This window comes from Platalea leucorodia, assembly GCF_965183815.1.
Source record: "Platalea leucorodia genome assembly, chromosome: 5".
Lineage (NCBI taxonomy): Eukaryota > Metazoa > Chordata > Aves > Pelecaniformes > Threskiornithidae > Platalea > Platalea leucorodia.
In genome coordinates, this window is record NC_138827.1 from 62091449 (window position 1) to 62117315 (window position 25867).

Here is a 25867-nt window from a genome sequence, read left to right on the forward strand (position 1 = left end):
GAGAAAACAGGTACCATCCATCACAGCACTTTGGGCAGAATAGACTATGACAGAACTGCAAAGAAGAAAAATGTCTTTAAAAAAAAAAAAAAAAAAAGCATATTTTTGCACTTGCATATCAAGCAAATCTCTAAGCATGAGCACTAAAATACAGCCTGCATATGAGAATTCCTTTTTTAAAATAAAGATGATTAGGTCCAGACAGAATCAAAGAAAATTCCACCTTGCTACACGAGAAGTGCCCTCCCAAGACAGCTTAGTGCCCACATCCCTTGAGACACTAGCTCAAACTGGAGGTATGAGGAAGCCAAAGGGACAAGCTCATTAAATTATATAAACCTATTTTGCTGGTATAAAAATAAACAGGATTTTTAATTATTTTTGTTCTGAAAGCACTTAAAGCAGACATTGTTTTTTTCAAACCTTCCCAAGGTTTTTAAGAAGGTTCCCCAACATTTTAATGCAAATATTAGGAGTACATTCTGACTACCAGGAGACAAAAATATTTTGATAAACAATTTTACTGGAAGTTTTATAACTTAAAAAAAAATGTTTTCATAAAGAATACTTTCACAGAGGTACCTGGAAAATTTTGTTTTAAAAAGCCCATTGATCTTCACACAATTTTTTGGACTGCTGCTAAAGGGATGAAAGCTGCTCCTATTTATTTATAAACAGGAATTTGTAGGCAGAAGTTTTGGGGCCTGTGCAGGTGTGCACACACAAGTGCAGCCTCACCCTTGCCTTCAGGTCCACACAGCCTTGTCTGGCTGCATCTTGATGCCAGTCAGATTTTTAACAGGGAAGAGGACTATGCTGATGGAGTTGTAAGGACAAGGTCAGCACCATGTTAACACACCACAGCAGCCCATAGCAAAGGAGGAGCTGCATTTGCTGATAAACTAGTGTAGATGTACCTTGAGTTTCCTACTGTAAAATGCAACTCATTAGCCGGGATGATACAGTGGTCATCAAAATAGTGGGGCAGTGGTCCTGCATTTGCACGGATGCAGGCAGGAGGGATGCAGAGCTCATGGCAGGGGCTGGAGTACCCTCTCCATGCACCTGGGGCTCCAGGAGGAGTCATGTCTCCTTTGAAGTATGATTACAGCTGTGCAAATAATTACATTTTGGTTCCCTGGCTGAACTTGAAAACACAGTATTTTGTTTCAGATCCATCCAAAATGATTTAAAAATTCTGAGTGGACCAAAAAATAGAACTTATCTGCCTCCCACCTGGGGTCAAATGAAACATTGCATTCAGCCCAGAAGGAAAAAGATAAAATATTTTTTAAATGTGCATTTTTAGTGAGCAACACTACCCTCAGCACATTACAAAAATATATGCAACGGAAGTGAAACAGCATCATTTGACGGGCTTGCAAATCAGCACTGCAAATACATAGCATCTTTCAGAAGGCATGAAGGATTGACACAAGGCCACCTCGGCACAGACAAGACAGGCAGTAGGTATAACAAAATGGCTATAGGTCTCATGCCTACTTTGCCTGGGTGCCACCTTGATGCTTTACTGCACCTTCCCTTTTCCCATGCCCCTTCCTATAGCAGCCCCAGCCACTGACAATTAGAGGACAAGACTACTTCAGGTGCCCATCTGAGAAGCCCTGAGCCAGCTTAGGATAGATACATTTCCTAACCCAAACACTTGAACTCACACATTGCTGGTGTGCTCACCAGCTCTGCAGCTCAAGCGCCGCAGGGTAGACCTCATTCCAGCCTAATTCAGCCATGACCTGCTTCCAGTAAACAGGTTCCACATTTACACATAGGATAAGGCACATGAAAAACGTATGATCCCTGAAGAAGCCACTCCTGCTGGAATTGGAGTACGCATCCCTTTTTGGAGAAGGGCACGAGCAAATACAGAGCTAGTGATCTCTTTCCAGAAATGCAACGCATTTATGCATTAACATGACGGTGTGAAAACCTCTCAAACACACTTTATTCCCACCTGTAAGATCCAGAGCTACCTCCACATTTCTACTATAGGAGGAGAGGACCTGGACCAGCCAGACACATGCCAATTCCCCCATCCCAGCTGAGGGCACAGGAGAATTGCAGCTTGTTCACCCAACTGGAAGGATTCAGCATATGTAGAAGCTGGTCCAGGGCCAAGGAGGATCTGGCTGCATGTAACCTTGCTTTCCCTTGGGAGGCCAAGAACTCCTGATTTCAGTGGCTCCTGCCCTTTTTTCCTAGAACAGAAGAGATGGGATGAGGGATGCAGAGGAACATGCCTATCATCCTCCCCTCATCTGAGATTGCTCCTGTGCTACTAAAACCACTCCACCCACACGCTGACTCCCTCACCACAGGCAATAGCTGCGAAGCTGTTTCTTGCCTGGTATTGCCATGTGGTTCCTCCTCTCCTTCACAGGAGAGATTTGCAAAGGAGACTATATCAAGCCCCTGAAGTTTGTGGCGAGGGAAAGGTGCACATAAGCCACGTGAATGCTAAACAGCAAATGTTTGTATGACCGTATGACCATAGATGGCCAAATTCAACAAGTCTCACAGTACTATGCCAAGGGGAGTACTGATCCCAACCATACAGTATTTCCAAACATGTTTGGAAAACAAAGTTTGCTACTTATGTCTTTACTACCAGTACCATCTTAAAATAATCTGGAAAGTTATTTTGGCTTATTAAAATTAACTAAGGAGTTGGCATTTGCGCTCTCCCATAAAGGTAGAAGAAGCCATCAATAGCATTGCCATCACTTGCTCTACAACCACACATGAAACACCAGCTAGGACCGACACAAAGCAGCCAGCGCCCTGAAAGGCCTCAGCGCTTTAAGCTCAGTTTGGAGAAGCCCCTCCATGCCAGAATAGCCCCACAGAAGTCAGTGGGAGTCCATATGACTAAGATTTTGTGGCCAGATCTAGGCTTACATAGATGGGGTGGATGAAAGATGACAGAAATAAGAGAGGGACTTGTGTTTACATTGCCTGACACAGCAAATACCAGTTCTCATCCCCCAGGGACCACTATGCTGGCCTGACTGCGGCAGCGCAGCTCCTGCTATTATCATGAATATAAGTCTGCACGTAAGTCTTCTTAAAATAGTTTGCATATAAACTGAAACTGGCATACTTTGGCATATAAAACTGTATTTAATGAAGGACTGGTTTAAAAATGCTTTGTAGCTGCCAAGAATATTTCACCAAATCAGAACAGGCACTTGGCCAGGCTCTTGCTGTTCCAGATGCATTAATGTTAGGCTCCTATTCTGAGAGGCTGGATGACTCAACTGCAAAAATGCACTCCAGCCCCAGGCTCAGTGCAGAGGGTGGAGGAAAGTCTTGTCCAACATGAAGACACAGACAGAGTCAGTGGGAGCCTGTGCATTGCCTTTAGTGGCCTTGGATCTGGACCTGGGTGTGTTTATATTCCCAGCACACATTTCTCTTCCCTACCAATATCCCAGCACTGCATAAGCAGCCTGGGACACCTTCCCCAAATCTTCATCTGCCATCTCCTCAGATTTTAGTTTGGTGACCAGAAGTCAAACCTCTCCTGTGTTATTTCCAGGTTCATTTTCTCTTTCATAGCACAGAATAACCCCCAAAATCACATCAAAGGTTCTTCAGTCCCAGGACTGAAGTAAGAATGAGACAGCTTAATTACTTGTCTTTTATTTAGGTCAAAACTGCAATATTATATTGGGAAGCGCTTTTCCTCTATTAATTGTTAAATCAGATCTATAACAGGCTTCAGCTAATTGATATTTACCTACCTTGCATATACAACAGAATGAAAATGTGACATCATAAAAGTCCATAATAAAAGTCTTAGAGGCAAAACTGTTTGGAAATCTGTGATTCAAGGTCTAAGATCTGCCATCCAACTCCTGACTGCAGTTGAGGATTGAACAGAAATGGTCTCATATTCAACAGCTTTAACAAGATCTAAGTAAAGGGCCTGAGGCAAAGCTGATGGATTGGAGAAGCAGAAAGCACAAGACGGAGGATCAGTCACAGCAGAAAGGGGTCCTCTGTGTTTGAAGATTGCTTGCACCCAACCTAATTCGAACTGGAATAGATTCACTGTCCTCAGCTACCAGACTGAGGATAAAAAACAATGAAGGCACAATACAAATTGAATGGATCAGGTCCTCAGTTAATGCATGTAAGTCCATTCCTGGTCTGACACGGATTGTGTAGCAGTAAGTTATTTTAGACAGCAGTTCAGTCATTCTTTGGGCAGGAGTTATCCTGGTTTACAATGCCAGCAGACCCCTGGCCAGCAGCCACTCTGAGGCTGAATCCCGCACTGCTGAAGGGGTGCAAGGCTCCTTTTGCATTCAGTAGGTTTCCAGACTCATAGCCCATGTATTACAGATTGATCACGCCATAATCATGATACTGGAGTATACTTCACTCCTTGTACTGATACTCCAGTCAAAGTTTCACTGCAATGCACACACCCCAAAAAAGTAAGCGTGCCTGTGGTTTTTGGAAGCCTGAAGTTAAACTTCTTAACAGCATAACAAAAACAATGGAGAGATTATTCAGTGCATCATCCATGGCATTTATTAATATTAGATCACCCATGCTTATTGGCTGCTTTTCTTTTCTGAGTAGACATCAGTAGAGATTTATTTCCTTCCAAATGATTTCTCCCTTCTTGAGTCAGAAGGGACCTATGTGAAAAAGTCATCTTTTGGAAAAATACTGTAAAAGAAAAAATCTACCCCTAAATTGCTCCTTTTCAACAGTCTGAATTACAGTAGCTTTTAACAGAGTAGCAGAATAGCTCAACATACAAGGCTTCCTTTCTGTCACAGAAGAGGCTAAGACAGAAGGTTAAATCTTAATGTTTACATCCTTTTCTAGACAGATGGTTGTTTTTCTTCTCTAACCAAATGTGTATATTTGGCCTGTCTCCAGTGCCCCGGTGGTGGTGCTGTCATACTTTACCCTGTCTCCTGAAAAAAAAACCAAAACCAACAACCAAAAAAACCCCACCACAATCCCATGCTTTTCCTAACATACCAAGCTAGACGCTGTACTTTCCAAATCCACCACTTGAGCAGTCATTGCTTACCCTTTCAAAATCCTGGAAATGCAAACAACAGCATCTGAGCAATCATTACTAGCACGGTTGCATCTTCTCATGGTTCAAATGTCTTCAGCAGTGAAGCTACTGCAGATTAATCTTCTGCAGCTCCTTCTGCTAAACAGGGTGAAAGGTGTAAACTGCCCATTTACAGCTTTCTCCATAAATCTTATTTCTCTCAGGGGTCAGAACCTTGCTGATGAAGAACTCAAGCAAAGGGCTTTCCATTGACATCAGCAAGAGTTGGATCAGACCTGGAACAGCTATAAACATAAGCTTTCTTTGCCTCTAACAAAACTTGTGAGCTTCTGTGCTTGGAATTTTGCACTTCTCAATCCAAGCTCGTCAGACTCTCACTCTATTTCTGGAAGCTTTCAAAAACATTCCAGGGAGCGCCTTTCTTGGACTTGCAATCATATAACATATCTTTACATCCAGCCACTAAAGAATTGAAGGCAATAAATAAATAAATCTGCAAATTCTACCTTTCTTCAGCATGTCATTCATTCTTAAGTGGCTCAGACAGCAGAAGGCTATAATTGCAATTATGCTGTACTTTCCTGAACTGAGTGATTGCAGTTCTGATTTTTATTAGGTTAACTGAGCCATTTGCAGGGGATTTCACCTTAAGTCAGAAAATCTGCCAGCACACATCTGGGTTCACGTTCAGTCAAAGCACCGTGTCTATGTCATGTATTTTTTTGGGCCCTGTGAGCATGTCCTAAGCCTGGTGAACTATAAAAAGGAGCCTTTCCAAAGACTTCATGGATTTTGAGTTAGGCAAAAAATACTACCATTAACGTTGCTCTTGGAACATCTCTTTTCCTTCATATCAATCACAGGGAAACAGTTATTTGGCCTATGCCATCTGCAGTTTCTAGTTAAGGTTCATCACTCCCTGACAGCTTCCTTCTAAACTAGTGGCAGTTACATGAACATAATTAAGACTTCATAATCCTCTAAAGTTTAATTAACACCTTTCAAAGCAACAGTTCCACCACAGATCCCAAATCAAGGGGAAATTCATTTCAAGCACCCAAGTGAGTTTCAGCTGGTCTCCAAAGAGCTGATCCATGCACAGTGTTTTCTATTTCCATTAGGCAAGAATAAACTAAAGTTGTGGCAATGCAGCATTTTCCTAGGGAATCCCCTATGTCCTTTCCTCACGACCACAAAGGATAAATCACTTTGTAAAATGAGACAATGTAGTACAGACACAGGAAGCTTTTTTGAAGATGAATGGAAGGGTCATATATCCACTGCACAGATAAAATTAGTGTGTATTAATGACAGAGACATTTACTTTGCACAGGGAGCCAGTTTCATATTACTGTAATATAAAAGCCTGGTAAACTTCATGTGAAGAGTGGGCATGTCTGTTAATGTAAATATTGGTAGAACATGATCCTAAATTTAGTATTTATATTAAGTGGAGCTATTTCAAAGAGCGATTTTTCTCTATTTGAAATTATCATTAATAAATCCCACCACAAGCTTGAAAATCACAACTCCCAAAATACTGAAATTGGGATTATCACCTTCATTTAAACAGTAATCATGCAAGTGTAAGCAGCAGAAGGATAAATAAAGCCACCATCCCTCTTTTCTCTTTTCTTTATAGCCCAAAGGGTGAAAAAAGCAGCAGAACTGGGAAGCCATCTGCAGGGATTAAGTCCAGCCACCTCTGGATTCAAAAACACAGCTCTTCTGCTATGTTGAAGCAGAGGTCCTGTTCAGCTTTTGATGGGGATAGGGTCATGAACCTAGAGGGCAACAGGCAAGAAGAGGACACAGACTCAGAGTTGCCTGTATAGGCAAGTTGTCTACAGGTTTCTGTATTAAGCACTTTGAGGGCTGCTATAACAAGCAAAGCTGAAGCAAGATTTCAGATGCCTCCATTAAATCTTAAAGCATGAGAGCACTGAAGAATGAGCAGATCATATCCTTTATGTTCTCCCATGGGATGGGCTCAGCATGGAGTTGCATCAGCCCAAAGATAATGAAGTTGTGTTGCGTGGTGCCTCTGCAACAGGAACGTAGAGACAGTCCTTTGTGCTGATGTACATTGGGAAACCAATGTCAGCTCATTTTCTAGTGTTTACACAGCTATCTCCATGTCGCTTAGTAGTTTCATGAAGACACTGTCAAACTATCTGTAGAACAGCAGAAGCTCCCAGTCGTTTTGGATCAGTAAGCCATGGTTTCATGCTGTGTCTTGGGAACCTCTGTGTATCTTCACCATTAAGCTTTAGATAGAAAAAGCTTTAGATAGAAAATGCCAGAAAGTTGATGTAGTTCCATGGAGGTGAAGCTAAACTTTTCCCGTCGAGCAGATATTGTCATTTTCCCCTTGTCAAGACCTCTGGGGCCAACACTTCCCCAGTTTTCATAACAGCAGGGGTCTGGATTCACAGTTAATAATTTCCAATGATCCCTGAAGCAGATTACAGAACCGAAGCTATTTAAATTAAAAGACTGTTAACTCACAAGCAGCAGCTGAATCAAACCTCTTTAGGCAGCTACTAGATAGGGACAAAGTGTGCAGTAATGCACACATGCTCTTTTAATTGGGACATCCCAAATGATATATTGCCTTGATGATTAAGAGGGACTCAAGACCTCTTTTTAATCTCTTGATTCACAGACCTGCAGAAACAGTGTGTCCCCACTTCCATAAGAGACATATCTTGAAAGTGTTGCATGTCAGGATATCTTGATAGGCAGAAGGGAATATTTTTGGGCAGGAATCATAATTCTTTCCTGACTGCTAACATCTGTTTGCTAAAGCCTACAGAACTTCCCTAGAGTTTTGAGGTTTAAAAACATTGCTTGAAGATGACATACTAAATATTACGAAAATGTGCCTCACCCAAAACCCCCCAAAGAACATTAATATTTTCAGACTTTGGTCAAAAAAACTTTTTTGGACTGTTTTTAGTTCCTTAAATGATGGGTGTTTAATTAAAAATGAGCCCATGTACCAGAATTGAGAGGGAACTAGACAGCCATAAACCCACAAGGCCAACTTTGAACTAGACTATGATGGGAAAATAGTGGTTATATGGCAACTTTTGGCAATGACTTCCACACCTGATTCATATGTTGTGTGACAAAGTACCTCTTCTCATTAATTTTGAAGAATCCAGTTATTAATTTAATTTGATGCCTCTGATTTTTAAACTGAGTAACTAAGCCTTCCCCATTGATCTTCACCCTGCAGGTCATGAAGTTAAAGACAGTTTTCTTGTTCATCTCTTCCACGCTGAAACAAATCACACTTTCAGTCACCTCTTGTACAAAAGCCATTCCATACCCTTCATCTATTTTTGTCCTTCTCTGTACGCTTTATTCTTTTATTTTTGAGTATCAAATACTACATGCAGTTCTTAAGGGAAGGATGTGCTGAGGATCTGCACATTGCCACAAGTTTGGTTTATTCTTTTTCCTGTCCTGGTAGTTCTTAGCATCATTCAATCTTTTTGTTACCCCAGCTGAGTTGCTATTTCCGTACAATCACCTATTACATCTTTTACTGAAGAAGGTGGGTTTCAAAACATCCCCAGTCACTGAAGTTAGATTTCCATATGCATGATGAAATTCCAGGCTGGTAACAGAGGGTACAGAGCTGTATTAACCAAGGCAATAAGGATACTCTATAGCGACAGTCCCTCTTCCAGCTCAGGAACTAGCAGAGCACCTCACTGTGCTGTGAGGCAAACCTAACTTGTCACCTCGAGATCTGGATGTGAACATAGTTCTCGTAATCAGACACTGTCCACCAGCAAAGGACAGAGCAGGGCTTCATCCTTTAAGCAGGCAATGGGCAAACATCAGCTGGCCGTAATGTGTGTTTATATATGTATAAATATATATGTTTATATAGGTATACATAGAGATATATTTTTTTTTAAAGTCAGTTTGAACTTTATTTTTAGGCCAGCAGAAAGCCACAGATGAGAAGGCCTGCTCTTTGACAGTGATCGAGCTGTGCACATTTTCAGCATCTGGAATGCTAATAAGTCCAGCTCTATTAAAATGAGCTCCTTACCACTTTGCTTGTACCAGCTCCCTGAAACAGCAGCCAAAGAGCACTTAGCATAACAATCTTCATGAAAGATAAGAGGACAGCTCAAATACCTGTTAAAGCTTCTCTCCAAGGTCACTCTCAGGATCTGACTTGCTTTCAGGATCAGATACACTTGGAGCTAGAGTATGAAAAACTGGCAGTAGGGAGTTAGTAAAATTTGCAGCCAGTGAAGAGAGATCAGAACCAGACCATTAATGAACTCAGCTCACACTCTAGTATGGCTCAGCATCATCTCTAGTACTCTGCTGGGTTTCTCATAAAATGATGTCTCAGTGACCCTCATACTAGACTTAAGAAGTACATACTACCTGGAAAGAGCATCCGGTTAAGTATTGGACTGAGATTCTCATTTAGCTCTCAAATCTGCTGTAGGCATGCATGCCCTTTCAGCATTGATCTCTGCAGGCATTTTGCAACCCTTTTTCTCTTCCAGTTTAAGAGTTGGAGACTCTACAAATCTGGATCTTAGATTTGCCTGGGGTTTCCCTTCTGCTAAAAGAAACTAATTTCTCCTATTCTCAACCTTACCTGTTTAAAGCAACAGCATTTGAAGTGGGAAGTGTACTCAGGTGTCCTTAACTCAGACTTCAATATTGTCTGGGTTGCAAAAGGTAAATCACTGTCTAATATGATTGGAAGTTAATTAATACAGCAATAGACAGCATTAAGTTAATACCATGTTCTATATTGATTATCTGTGCTAGTTTATGAGTAAATAACCACGACCATTCTCTTACTCCTTTTTTTGAAAGCTCTGAAATTCACCCTATTAAGTGCAACATTAGGAGATATGTTTCTTATCGCCATATTATTTTTCCTAAAAATACTCATTTGGTAAACGCCATCATAAGCCATCATGTGTCTTTATTCACCTGTAAAGCCTGAGCACAAAGCCTGGGTATTTTCAGTCTGTTTGGATTGTTTACATTTTGCCCAGCAGTTTAATAGATATTACAAGAAGTTAAAAAATAAGAACAAAAGCTGAACATTTTGTCAACAGTTTGACATGTTCTGGAATATGAAATTTGAAGGAAAAATTCTTACCATTTTGACTAGATTAATTCAGCGGCAAGGGAAAACAAAAACACAACATAAAAGTGAACTCCCTTTCTCCAACAAAATTCAAAGTTTTGACAGTGTCAAACCTATCCATTTCTCATATTCTTTTCCCTTGAATCTGTTGGAATCTATCAAAACATATTGGACTGGTTCAAGTCAAGGTCTTCAGCTCTGATGACCCGTGTGTAAGTGACTGGACAAACAGCAAGTGCCCCCCTTTAAAGGCTGCTCAGCATGCAGCCAGCTGTGTGGTTCCTCATCCCCTCTTCTCCACATCAATAATGAGAAATCACTTTGCAATCAGAGTAACAGATGGAAGGGGAAAAATAAATCCTTTACCCTGCCTGGGCACACACTGAGTAAGTGGACAGCTTCACCATCGTCATACAATGTAAAGCCTGGGGCCCAGGTTACACAGGCCACCTGCCTTTATAGTTTTAAACAAGCTATGCTATCCCCAAGTTATAAAAGTCTTCCAGGTACAAATTAATGTACTTTCCTTTCTTCATACATCTGTTACCTTTGACAGCCTTGCTTTTGTTCAAGTTTATGTCATGACCTCATATGATGCAATGTTTCTTGTTTATAGGCAAATGGGACAAGAGTTTCCCAAATATGCCAGCCTAGAATATGCCAAGTGCATTAACTATAACCAAACTCTGAAAAGGAGGCAAGGGGATGTTCCCTCTTTTTTATATCCCCATGGAAAAGAGCATGTTTCTTCCACTGAACTACAGCAAAAGGTAAGGCCATTTTACCAATACTTTCCAAGCTCCATTTCCAATCATATTGACAGTACTTCACAAAACCTCACCCCAGCATCAAGACAGCCAAACATGATAAGTATCAACTTTTAAAATGAAATCTAAAAACTAGGTCTGTCTAGACAGGAAAGGATGAGTAATCAAGCTCATCAATCAATCCAGCTGCGCAGGTTTGTAAGGATATTTGTTTTAGCCAGCATTTCACTTCCTACTAGCAAATGAAAGGCAAGGCATCCTACCTTATGCCGATACTCCTATTACGCTTCAGCTTAATTTTCTAAGCCCAGGCTTATGAGGCATCTAATGAGAGGGGTCCCTTCACTTCCAACTGGCAACGCCTTCCAGCTTTGCATGGCTCCTGTTTCTCCTGGACTAGAGAGCAGAGAAAACTTTTATACACAGTTAAATTCTAATCTGGTGAGTTACCCAAACGTATGCCTAACACACAAGTAATCTCAGTGAAGTCAATAAGGCAGTCACATCTATAAGCCTAAGTATGTATTTAAATACTTTAAGTGCAAGTCTAAGATATAACTATGAAGGACACTTAAAAAAATAGTGATCTTTAACTGCCATCTACAAGTGAAAAGATCAGTGGCAGGGAGCTGTGGTGGTAGGAGAAGTCACTAGTGAGATCACAAGATTAGTAAATTGATGAGGCTGGTCTGAAGTGGCAAATTCAGCTGTTCTGAATAAATGGTGATTGAAGGTCCCAGACTGCTGACTGAATGGCAATGTGTTGTCAGCTAACACCAGCTCATTATCAAGGTCTTCCCAATTTAAGAGTCTGTTGACTTTTGTTGAACACACTAATAAGTATCTTCACTATGTTATAACCTAAAAGCCATACTCTAAATAGACAAGACAAAAAAAGTGACTTTCGTCAGAGGTAGCCACATTATATTAGGATTGTACAACAAAACTGTGCTCTTCCTTCCCCACTAGTGCAAATTCTTTAGGGCTTTCAGTGTGACTACTGCAACCATTAAAATGTAACAGAGAAAGATTGAGCAAATACAGGGAGCCAAGTGAATGGCTCTTACTTTGTAATGAAAATAAGAATTTTAGTTACTGAATGCCTTGAACTACATTTCCTGCTTCAGTCAGGAACCCTCTCCAGTGGGAATCCCATGGGAGCTGATTCCACACATGGGACTCCACATCTGAGATCAGCCAGTTCACCCAGAATTATTAGCTGCTCTTCTTTTTGAACATGGTGTGGTCTGATTTTCAAAACTCAGCAAAAAGTAACAATATTCTCTGGAAGAGAGGGGAACCTCAGCCTTCAAAATGCTTAAACTCAAGGTATTCTCATAGTCATGAGATTTTGATCCTTCCTTTGCTTTCCAATATAACAAAACATAAAAGGTTTTCAGAGGCTGTTCAAGCCTTTAGATAATTGGTGGCTTCAGGAATGTTAAGAGACATGAGCACTAACTACTGCTCTCAAGGCATACAATGCATAAGAGTTTTCAATCTGCTGGGCACTGTTTCATCTTCAGCCGCTTATAGATTCACCCATCTCTATCATCCTCATTCACAACCCTGAATTTCAGAGGTGACCCCATTTGTGGCCATCTTTGTTGGCTCCCTCCAGACACAGACAGAAGACATTGGTCTGAAAGAAGTAGGTTATGTTTCCAAGACTGTGAAAACTGCTCCCCAGATCAAAAGACTCAGCTTCCAAGAGCTTTGGTTGCCAGAAAGGGACCGGCTCAGAGTGGGTGGCCACTTGGTAGAACTGCTCAAGAAGTAAAACCACCATGATTTTTTTTCCATATAAGTATGCATATATATGTATACTCTAGAACACTACCTATATTATAGAAGAGTTCCAGAATTCTTCTTGTATTATTTGTGGAACCAGAGTATTCAGTATCTTCAGATAATGAACAACAGCCCAATTCACCAAAGTTTCACTACAACAGACCCTTTGTCTGAGAACTCATTATAAAGTTTATTATTTATTGCTCAGTGCTCTTACTCAGAGGTGTCAGTCCTTCAGCTTCAGTGTAGACACAATTCCCGATGGCAGAGGTAACTAATTACAGCTCCCTCCTCTCTCTCACCTCCAAACTGTCTGAAGTAAAGCAAGCACAGCAAGCACAGCCCACAAGCAAACTCACATTTGCCCACCTATCTGCCTGGTGGGTAGGCTTCAGCACACTATGTGATATTTTACTTGCCCATGCCAATGGTGAAAACCTACATGTTTGTGTGGAAAGCAACCAGCCAATAATCTACATTCTCCTTTTAGTTCCTTTGGATGAATTCAACTTGTTAGAAAAGGGCTTCTGGCTCCAATGAGCAGAGGAAGTGGAAAAGCCCAGCTCTGCCTTTATCTGAGACTCGCTTGTCTCAATCTGCGGTAGGTTTGAAACTAATGAGTTGTTTTGGATAGCAGAATGGTTGGCTCTTTCAGCTATGGCAGGTTTAGATTCAACATGAGTGGGATTTAAGATGAGAACAGCTAGTAGAAATGAATGGTCAGATAAAAAGCTTTCTCTGGAGACTTTCCAATACTGCCACCTATGCAAACTGAACTCTGGCACAAAATCCGGAAAAATAGTTGGCTTCGATTTGTTGTATGTTTCCTTAATACTGTGGGAAGCCTATAACTATAGCAAGTCCTATTATCATCTCTGCTTTAAATATAGCATCTAGCCTAGCTTAGTTTTGTCTACAGTGATAACTGACAGCTCAAAATGTACGTTTACAGGCTAACTTTGGCAAGGACATCTGTGTTAGATGCAAAGGATCCCATGTCATACCATACACATGCTAAAGAGCAATACTAGCACCAACACTCAGCTGGCATCCCTACCACAGTCAGCAGCTCCCAAAGCTAACAAAGTTATGACATACATTAGCCTATAGACCTCTCCACTTCTGATGTCTTCCCAGATAAATTACGTAATTTTGCCCATTGAGCCTGATGCTCAAATCGTTGCATTTTCTTAAGAAACACTGCTACATCTAATACTGTTTCTGCTCATTTTTCCCCCATATATACACCCTTGTGCAGCCTCCGTTCAGGAGATCCTCTTCAAAAAACAGTTGGCAATATGGGAAGCAGCTTATTCTTTACCCAGTCAGAACAGGGGGCTTACTTGATAAACATCATACCAACTAGTCTCTGGTTTGATCTTTTTTGGCAGTTCCAGTGGTTTCTCAAGCAGAGGCTGCTTCATACAATGATGTATCCATGTAACACTGACATTAAGGGATCACTGATACCCTGCTTACTATAAGAAATAGATAGAGGCTGTCCCCTTTGCTGCTTTGAATATCTTATTCATAGTCTCCCGTGACCATGAGATTTGTTACTTTAAGGTAAAAGCTATAGTAATAGAAAAGAGACATTTTCAAGGTAACTTAAAAGAACTATAAGGGCCCACATTGGGAATGGGACATGTGGCTCTTCTGGGCTCTGTTAAAGACACCAAGCTTTTTTAAGCAGCAGAAAATGCACATCTGCTTTTCCCATGGAAACAGCAACAGAATAGGTAGTTACATGAATAAGTAAATGAATAAGTGCTGTCTGCATGACAGCATGGATAAGTGTGAAATAATATTTTAAAAAGGGCACCAAAGTGTTCAAACACAGCATTAGAGAGCAATAATGCTGTGCTACGACTGCTGTGGCCTGAAGATGAGGTGAAGCGAGGAGACTATGAAGCCATCCTCCCCTTCACTCTCTGAATATAAGCATGATCAATATTCTTTTATTAAGAAACTAGCCTGGGAACTATGGGAAATGAAAAATGCCTAGAACAGAGGCACAATTTCCATCCCTTAAACACATATTTTGAAATGTATGGTTTAAAATAGGCATTTCCTACCCACATAGATCTAGCTCCAGATTCAGAGGAGTTTGAGACACAGGGGAAGTTGGAGGTTTTCACTTCAGTCCACTATAACTTAGGATATGTATCTAAGTGGATTTTGACGCTATTGAGAAAGCAAGATACTATTTATATAAAGAGGTTTGGTTCAAACACTCCCTTCCCAAGTTTAAATGTGAAGAACTGAATGCCAGCTTAAACTAACAGCTCTTTGCATGGCACTGGTAGCATAAAAGGGATTTGTTCAATAATCTTTCCCAGAATCATGCAGAAAGACTTAATATATCATTAAGCCTCAAAAGGTTCCTGGTTTCAACATGTGCATGGTAGTAATATATTGATAAATTAAGACTTTTACCAAGTATATCAATTTTCTCCAAAAATACACTGTGAAAGTGATTACATATTACAAAATATTCCCATCACCTTTTCAACAGCACAGTCATGGCCAACATTTTTATCCATACTATGTTTGAATATGCAGAGTGAGGCTTACTAGTAGGTTCTGGTGACTTTGTGCTGCTCTGGTGCTGCAGGACTGTTAACAGCACTGTTATAGCACCTCTTCATTAATGGAAAAGAGAAAACAGCCAAAATACACTAGTGAACTCCTTGTTAAGATTACATTAAAAATACCAAACCTTGCTGAATAATGAAAAAATATTCATGATTAATAGAAAAAGCAATCAAGAATGAATAATTGGACAGGCAACTGAATCAACTACAGAACTGTTCCGGTTCTAGATAAGTCAATAATTGTTTATTCCACAATAGAAAAAATAACAATAGAATAAAATTCTGGAGGTTAGTGGTTGGGCAGCTATGATTTCTACTACAGCATCTGGCCAAAAGGTTATATTTCAGTAACCACCATTTGATTTAGGACCCCAAGTCTCATTTTTCTAGACTGCATTAGGCACCTGGAGGCAGGGGCAGACACCTAAACACCTTAAAGATTCTGGGGCACAGGACCAAGTTAAGAGCTACTCTAGGCACTTAAAGATGCAGGCTGACACTGATTAAAAGAGGCAATCTTTTTTTAAAAACACTATCTTACTGGAAGTACATGCAATTTTTAAAGGATCTTAGTGACTTGAAGAACTAAGTGATTCTTAGTACATCCAATGTATTTTACTTTGTATATTGCATGCATAAAGAAAAAGACAGTTTATTTAGCTCATCAGTATTTCGTGGTTTTTGTCAAAAGAACAAGATTACTATTGAATTCCTCATATGATCCAGTTTAAACTTCAGAGAATGATAGGCGTATAATTGTAGCTAAAAACTTATTCTAAATATGGTGTGCACCTTGTAAAACTTAGCAGCTTCACTTACAAACTCAATCCCTATCAGAATTTAGCATACCAATACCCCAAAAAACTCCAGACAGAAGACAGGAGAGAGAATGAGCCCTACACGCACAGCACTGGCTACACACAGAGACAGGGCATGATGCTACAGAGGTGGGAGCTGGAGGGTTTGCAGCTTGTCTTCTTCCCCACTGACAATACAGACGGACCTGTATACTTCTACACACCCAGCTGCATCCTTTCCTAAGTAAGGACAAACACAAGATAACAATACCTGATCTATTCTTGGCTAACGAGACCTTTCAGCTGCTCACAACCAATATCTTGCAGTACCCCCAGTGCCTTACAGCAAATGCAGAACGTGAGTGGAAATAACATCTGTAACACCTACAGCAAAAGAAATAAAGACCATTTCCATTTACTGGCTCCTGCTTTGCCCTCCAGCATGAGCTGGCTATTCATATCATATGTGGCTGGTCATCAGGATTCACAGATATTTTACAGCTCCTTAATTCATAAAAAGCTCTGTGAGATGTGAAATGGGTCAAGGATTTATCAACTGCTTATATGGTAACCTTTCATCAGCCTCTCAACTTCACAGCTATTTTTATATATAATATACATGTACGTATATCTGGCTTGCAGCAAAATAGGTCATGTTCAGCAAAAGACACTTTCTGAAATAGTTTTTGCGAAGTTAGCCATTACATAGATTTGCACTCAAGATATAGTTCCCATACTACTGTTCACTTTGAATAGGATCTCAGTGAGGGGACAATCCTGTTAATTATAGATGGTGACCTCAATATTTCACTGCCTGAGGCTTTTAAAAAGAGTGCTCAGCTAGATGCGAGAAGAGGAGCACCACCATACCGCCTGCCCTCTCTGGCCAGAGACACCAGGGGATACAACAGAGGCCGCATTAAAACTCCTTAAATTCCATTAAAGTGATTGTCTGACAAAAAGACCAGCCTCAACATTGATGGACAAGACTGACTTCAGCCCTATGCACTGCCACAGGGACAGGGTGTTGAAAACTCCCAATTCCCCTTGACATTTTCTGCAGGTTTCACAGTGTCACTTTCAAGACCCCATTCCCCATCTGAGCAACAGCCAGGTACATGGTGCACCGGAAAGGGCAAGGTCAAGATGCTGGCTGTGTCCCATGCTGGTCAGTCAGACAGGGAGTGGTGGCAGAGGTTCCCCCCTTGGGCATCCATGCAAACGCAGCCACATCACCGTCTGCAGCACAGGGAGGAAACGACTGAAGCCTCCAGACTGAGACATGGGGCATTTCTGCCTGGTCTACAGTGGCAGCGCTTTCACAGGAGTCAATTATTCAGCCTGTGTATTTAAAGACTCAGTAAATAACTACTCAGGGGGTGGTTTTTTCAAACATACTAATGATATTTTCATCAAAAGACCCTTTTTACAGAAATAGACGAAGGAGAAAAAATATTTATTCAGAATGTGTTTCACGGAAGCTCCATTGGCTGGAGTTTTATGGTAAATGATTATGGTGTTCTGGGGACAAACAGACCTGGTGTGCCAGACTTATTCCTGTTCTTGAACTAGCACAGGTGCAAGAGAAATAGCTTGTACCTTGTCTACGCAGATTCTGCTGAAGGAGAAGGGATTTTTCCTTCCAGTCTGCTTTAGAATAGCCCATTAGTGCACAGATCCACTGGAGCATAAAATTGTCCCCATCATCATGCCTCTTCCTTTTCCATCTCTTACTGAAGCTTGCCAAAGAGACGGACAGATTGGGAAGCAGTGGGTTCACCTCCACACCCACCAGGCTTTCTGGGTTGCTCAGCCACATAAGTATTCAGCACCCCTTTTGGAAGAACAATTCGCAGAAGATCCTGCAGGCACATCTGCCTCCGGTCTTTTGGTTACATATCCTAGTCCCCAACTGAAGTACCTCTTACTGGCATAACCAAGAAAAAAGTTTTCAATAAAGGATGAGAATAAGGTTGTTCTAAGCACTACTAGGCCATAACCTTTCTTCTCATCTACAGAAGAGTTCATCCCTAATTACTGCCCCTATCTTTGGGCACGAATTTTCAGTGGTCTCTTTTAGGAGCACTTTGGAAGTTTCCCTCTAGCTCTGCAGTCAGCTGCTCTTAAGTCTGTCTGCAACAGCAGACAATGGGAAACAGCATGAAAGGATGGATCCGGTCAGGCTTGGGCTCAGAAAACTCTTCATACCAGGATCTTTCTCACGGTTGCTCAGACAGCTTGGAACATTATTATTCTTCCGTGACTCATATGATGGCGTACTCTCAGGAAGGCTGTGGCCTTTTGCACAGAGCCACAAGCCTCTGTCCAAAGAAGGGAGAGATGCCACAACAACTGTTCCACATCTAATAAGCAAGTAGAGACACGCTGCCAGTTGTGCAAAAAGGGACATTTGAACCGGCCAGCAACTCAGTCTGTTCTCAGGAAGACATGCAGTCAAACAGCCGGATATTTGCAACGAGGTCTGAAAGCTGCAGAAATGGAAAGAATCCCTCCCCAGCCCCAGTGCAACATATTTTTTGTTGATCCAAACATCTGAATTTTGAGCTGTGCTTTAGGATTGGAGACAAGATGCCTGCATTGTAACCCCCTATATTGTCGGTGGCTCCAAGAAAGTCAGATACCTATAGAAGTTTGTATGCACTGGAGCTCACAAGCTGCCTGTGACCCATTCATTTTGGAATGGGGATGCAGGTTTAACCTCCTGCATTTCCCTTTGTTACCTCAAGGACAGAAGTGCTCTCCTTCACTGTGACTGAGTCCAAGTGGGTTCCCTTATTCAGTGATGAGCACCCCATCCTGTAATAAGCCACAGAAGTCCCACCAAGGAGGAATACTAGCTTGAGGAAAGTGCAATAACATGGGCCTGGCTTCACGATTTGGCTGATCACACACAACTGAGTGCTCAGAGCTTGGTAAGTTGCATGACTTTACAATGAAGGACCACAAATGTTTATATCATGCAGATATCCCAGCACTTGTGGATTAGTTGCAAGCATAGCAAGATTTCTCTGCTTTGCAAGCGTCCAACAACAGCAATACACCATGCAAGCCCCTGCCAGCTGGCCTTTTTAGGCAGATTTAGACGCAAAGATGCCCCCAAATTGTCCATAACAAATTGATACTGCTCCAACAAGTTGCATCAGTGTCCTGAAATCACTTCTACCGGTAACAAATACCAGCCACAAAAAACACAGAAGCCAGTGGGCCTCATAGTTCACCCTACTTATTACATGACATGATCTTTATAATAGATTTATGAGTATATCATAGCTGAGCTGAAGTAAGCTACTGTACAACAAGCACCTTCTTGTTTCTTCTGCTCATTTGCTATGGGCCAGATGCAGCCTCACTACATCCAAGTGGGAAACCCTCTGACTACTTGATTTGGTTTGGTCCTGTGATACGCAAGAAGTTGTTTTATGTACTCAGAAGTTGCAGGGGGAGAAGAGACACACATTCAGGTGACAGACAAACAATTAACAGGTCCTTACAACTAAATGCAGGTGAAAGAGTTACTATTGACTCTTTCATGCACTATAAAACCTGTTAAAAGAATCGAACATGAGGTAGTCTTCACTCCCATATATGCAGTTTGCCATGTGGTTCTTGCATTTACAAACTTGCCTGGATTAATACATTAAGGGGAGTTGCATTCCTTGGGGGAAACAATGCAAATCTGCTCAGAAAAGCATTTCTGAGAAACATAGACAAACAGTGGGCCAAAGTCTCCACTGGTCCAACTCCACTGAAATCAGAGCAGCAGCAGATAATTCAGCCATACATTCTTAGAGCATTACTGCTTAAAAATCTCTCCCAGAGGGGAACAAAAAACAAAGAAAGAGAAACATTCTCATTACAGAGAAATTAGAGAAATTTATTTTATCAGAGATAGAAACATTCAACTCCTACCTCTCTATATAGAGTTTCCCAAATGACCATCACTTCAGACTATGAAACCTCTGAACTTCAGAGGAACTAGGACAGAGAAACAGAAATGGAAGGGAGGTGCTGTTAAGGGGAAAGTAATTTATTGCTTTCCTCAAAGCTGATGTTTCTTTTTAGGAGACCAAAGTGATCATTGCTTCATTCAGCTTAAGCAAGCAAAGCACCAGATCTAAACAAAGGATTTTAACAGTAAGTAAAGTTCTATTAAGAAATTACTTAACACACTCAAATTGGCATGACTAGATAATTGAAAAAAACCAAAATGCTTTAAAATTAGTGCTGCCAACACAACACCCTCTTAGTCAAAGTACAACAAATGATCATGTCAGTCCTGCTACTCTTTTTTGATACAAATCAAAAAGGGGGGCATGAATTCATCCCCCATGCTCCACCAGAGAAAGTGGCATCATTCCCAGACAGGGAAGCAGGACACTCCCAGCACTACCATAAGCATTTCCAATGGTTGGCTCGTACCTTGAATGACTGATACCACAATACTGTAGCAAATCTACTCTTCTGTAATTAAGTTGTGATATATCTCCTAGAGGAGAAAGTGCATAATATTCATCCAGGTAAGATTCCCCCAAGACCTGTAAACTACTCATGTCCCTTTCAAGTCCACTGGAGTAAAAGTTCACAGCATCTAGTAGAAGCCAACCTGTCATTTCCCTAATTAAAAAGAGGTGAGAAATAGGAAATATTCCAGCACGATCTCCTTCCTCCGTCCACACGGAACTTGCCTGTTCCCGACCCAGTATCCACAAAACATCCAGCACCCTCTGAAAACATTCTTTACATTAAAGAAAGTTAATACCTTGCCATTAGTACACTGCTAAGAGACGCTAGTAGCAACAACAAGAATTAGGACGCTTTAGTATGTCTAAGAGGGCGAAAAGATATATTGGCATTCAGTTAATTCTTACGTTTGCTGTCTCACCAGTATCCAGAATATTCTCTCCCCTGGCACAATCCACCAGATGTGCTCAAACTGTGCATTGCTCCCACTTAAATAGCATCACACCCGCACTTTGTGAGATACATAATAGACCAGAGAACGTATTGAGGCTTCAGGTGTCCTGAGGCATCTCAGTTTCCAAGCTGCACAATGGCTTCTGGCTGTAGCCATCTGTAATGCTGTAGCCTCAAGGTTTTGCTGGAAGACCCATGGATTATGACACCTCGTTCTTCAAATCTGTTATATCTTTCAAAGGAAAGGGGTTCAGACACAGATGCAACTGGAAACAGAATGTCATCACAGGGAAGAAATGCAGACTGAGAATATCCAAGCCAAAAAGATTTGAGCTAATGTCAATCTAAATTAGTTCTGAATCCTTTGGTGCCTTTCAAAGCTTTTGAAACATTGACCTAAGTTTTTGGTACTGATGGTTTTTTTTTTTTACTACCAGTTTTTTCAGTGCTCAAATTCAGTTCCAGCTAGGATATTACACCTCTGAAAATCCCCCTTCCTTCAAGACGCTTCAAATTAGTTACTCAAAAAAGCCACAGACATCTAAAAAATGTAGGTCTCATCAGCTTTAGTGGCAGCTCAGCACTGCAAGAGATAGCGGAACTTGCCTTTCTGTGGCTCCAAACAAGCACCTGGCACCCACACCACAGAGCAACTTTTGCCTCCCCCCCATATTTGATGGGAAAGATTTCCCTTTCCTCCTTTTTTTTTTTTTTTTTTTTTGCACAAAACCCCTGCCATAGAAAATAATCAGAACAGTCTCACAGTGGTATCAAATTTATATAGAGAGATGACAGAACTCAAAACAGTTCAACACCCACTACTCATTGTATTATCCTCCAGCTTCTCATTTAATGAGCATTTGTAATGACTCAATCAGCTCGTAGTGAGACACATGCACTATTTCTCACTTTATTCAACAGCTCTTGTAAGGAGAGAAACAAGGTTGACATGGAAAAATATCCACTCGTCAGTCCTTGCATTTGCCAGGTGTTATGTGGGGTTTCATTATACACCTTGGACATAATTAGAATTAGATATTTGATTAATTTGCCAAATATGACCTAGATAAGCAGTTCACTCACTTTCTTTTAAAGTTTTTTTCTAAACGCATATGTTTTTCCATCAAGAAATACTTGTGAAGGGCAAGTAGGGCAATCTATTCTGCTGGAATTACAAAGCAAAAACAGTTTTATTGTACCTAAGATGAGGGAGGGAAGAGGTACTAAAATGAACCAAATGTTCTTATGGGTTAAGATTTTTACTGCTAAGTATGTTTGTTCATATCCCAGTTGTGGGAAACAGTTTGCCTCTTCTAGCGAGCAGTGAATTTCCAGTAATACAAGCTAAAAGAAGTGGATGAATTCAAGCTAAGCCATCGATCTCCAAAGCTGTTTTTGTTCCACATCTGTCCAGATTTCTTGAGGAAGTCTCTTACCCCACAATACCCATCTCTGCAATGTATCCAATACAATCCAATAGCTTTCTTCTCTGTTTCAAAATTGGGCACACTTCTATTTGGGCAGAGGCTAAGGAGGATGAGATTAATTCCTTGATTCACAGTCAAGCTCCTCTGATGAAACGATCATGTATTTGTTCAGATTCAAAATACTCCCTACATCCTTTACCAGATGGGCAAATCACTTTCATCTGCTACAGCATCACTCCTGAGGAGCAACCTTCTGTGTAAAACAAAGGCAGAACTGAGCACTAAAATCGATTCACTCACTGTTCTGCTGGCCAGCTGGGATTTACTTTTAATTTTGTTTTTACACAATGTGAAGCTTCCCTGGAAAGGCGTTTCACAAAGCAGGGTGAAGTCTTCTGTTATGGCATGTGAACTAGAAACACCAAGTTCTCCCAAATAAAATTATATTCCGAGGCCATCCTATCTAGCAATGCAAGGTTTTAGGCTTTAGCTGTTGTTCTGCTTTCTCCACAGAAGTGGAATTCAGCTCAACAACTGAAAAATAAGGAAAGTTAAAATCCCAAAAGCCTTATCTTTAAGCTGGTACTGCAGTCAGTGGGTATGGCATTTGACATTACTCTGACCTCTTGGCCACATCTTATTACAACTGAAATCAAAGCTGCTGAGAGCTGATGCCAGTCTGGAAATTTCTCCCAATAAAGTTGATGTGGTTTCAGAGGCTCTAGCACTGGCTCTTCAAATTATTTTTTTTTCGTATTGATTGCTTTGTTTCTCACATATGAGGCCAGATCATATCCTGGGGCACCCTGCAGTTTGGTATTTTTTAATAATTCTTACCCAAGGGTTTTGCAAGCAGATGGGCTAGAGAGAAACAGGTTCCTGACAGCCAGATGAGATCATCTTATATCATGTGTGAGCTCTCACCCTCCCAGATTCAGACCAATTAGAAGGCAGCTACTAGATAATACCCTATAGACTTTGAACCTAACCATGTTATGCAAGTGTATTCTCACAACAGTTCTTCTCAGAAATGTGGGAATCGAACATTTACTCTTTTTTTGTGCTCAGACTGTTGATATCTTGTTGAAAAAGGACATGTGAGGAGAGACACGTTGCTCTGCAAGAGGAGGGGGTATAACAGCTGGATGGTATCCCTGCAAATGCAAATATTTAGGAACTGTGGTGGACAGCTTGATCCACCAAAGCCAGAAAAAAAGAAGTCATGATTGCCAGTGCATTTAGAAACCCCCAAGGCAGAGCCTGTCCAGATGGTACCAAAGTCTCTGCCATCGTCATCCCTGTTTTATCAAGATCTGATGCAACTTGCTTTCAAATGTTAAGCTGCCTGTGCCATGATGGTGTAGAAAACCACCCCGCAGGGGTACAAAACGGCACTGGTCCTTTTCAGTGTCCCAGGCAGCAGAGCAACTTGAAGGCTAGAAGAACAAAACACAACTATTCAGCCCACCCACCCACCGTCAAAGCTTTCTTTGCATGAAATATAGCTAGGCAGCCACTCTGACAGCATTTACTGAAAAAGAATGCTATTTTCCTTCTCAATTAAGAGTTAAGCATCAACCAGGGATTTATTGGTACAGAGCTGCTGTAAATAAAGACTACATGCTTGGAATACAGCACAATTTGTCTACCAAGAGTGCTACAAAAAAGAGGCCTGCCTGTAACATAGTCATTAAAAACAACATAAATATTAATACAAAAAAGCATAGCGCAGAAGAGGTAGACTCAAGGAGCCAGCACAGCTACCAGTAGCAGTGAGAGTGCAGAAGCATGGACTTTAGCCCAGGGAAATAACCCATTAGGTGGCCCAGGAATTTTGCATCATTCTCCTTGAGGTATGATCTATAGTCCTTCCCTGATTACTTACATATTAGCTAGATTGATGCTGTTTGGACTTACCCATACTAGTGACCACAGCATGGAACTGACCTTAATATTTAGAAGAGCAAACCAAGTGTTTCTAAGAGCATTCAAAAAAATTGTAAAGTTGTTCATACTACAAGCATACCTGGCTTCACTAACTGTCCCCAGGTGTGTTCAGGAGCATCCTCACACCTGATTAGCTTTAGAATCTAAAAATCAAAAGTGCAGGCTTCAGCTTCATCTTCAACTGCAGCTTTTCCTCAGCTTGGACCATTTACAAAAAGCTCTCCCTAGTGGGGACTTCCAAATATCCTCCGAGTATGAAGTTACAGTTCATTGCTCAGTTGCTCCATGTATGTTGAGTAATATTGAAAACTCAAATTTAAAGCAAGAACAATCAGATATCAGAGACTTGATTATTTGGTAATTATACAGAGTTTTAGAACTGAGATTTCTTTAATTATTTAAGCACCCAATAAAAGAGACAGTGTACTTAATATCTAGGTTAAAGAGAAAAAAACATTTGGAGATTGGGGAAGAAAAACAAGAAGCTTAGAAATAGGACAAGGAGGGCTTTCTACAGAAAATGAAAGTGTTCAAGAGAAACACTGTCTGGCAGAAAGCAAGGAGAAATGCCTGGAAGAGATGAAATTCCATGTGGATTTACAAATCTCCTAAGACCATCCCTACTGGAAATTCACTGCTCATCTACAAGAACAAGGGATTATTTGACCATAGCTGGATAGAAATCAAAATCCTCAGGAACATGTTCTAAAAAGCAAGACAACATAGTTCTTGATATTTTTCTATTTTGCTCCTTAAATAATGATAACATTATAAAGACTGGACCCACTGTGTCTCTGGACTACTCACTGAAAACACAGACTATTCTGTAAGCATTTGGAGCCATAGAAATGCTTGAAACAACAGCTGGAATCATATTTAATGACAAATTAGGGAATGAACACCCTGGTATATAAAATAAAGAGGAGAGCAGCATCCATGTGACATCAGCAACAGCACAAGGTCTCAGGCAAGGTCACTCGAAGGCTTACAAAACAGGGCAAAAGTGAAGATCTCATGACAGATGCACAGGTCAAGGTGTAACCCTGGAAGCACAAGGGGAGGCAGGAGCTGGCTGTATGTGAAGAGAGAGGGCTAGGAGAGGCTAGAAGTGGTGTGGGGCTTGCCTTACATCAGCAAGTTTCTCACTGCTGCAGGGGAAACAGGAGAAATCCAGAATTTATTTTAGAGTGTCTCTAACTGGTCCTTTTATAAGGACCATATGCTTTGTTAGAAAAAGACAATCAGAATTTGTGTACTTTTCTTTATACCAAAACAATAGTAAAAGCCTTTATACAGAAATGTTTAGATAAAAGTTTGTTAGTCTTACAGTCATAAGTGATGACTAAACCCAGATGAGACATTTTGGCAGAAAGAAGGAGCAAGGACATAAGGAAGGTTTTTACCAAA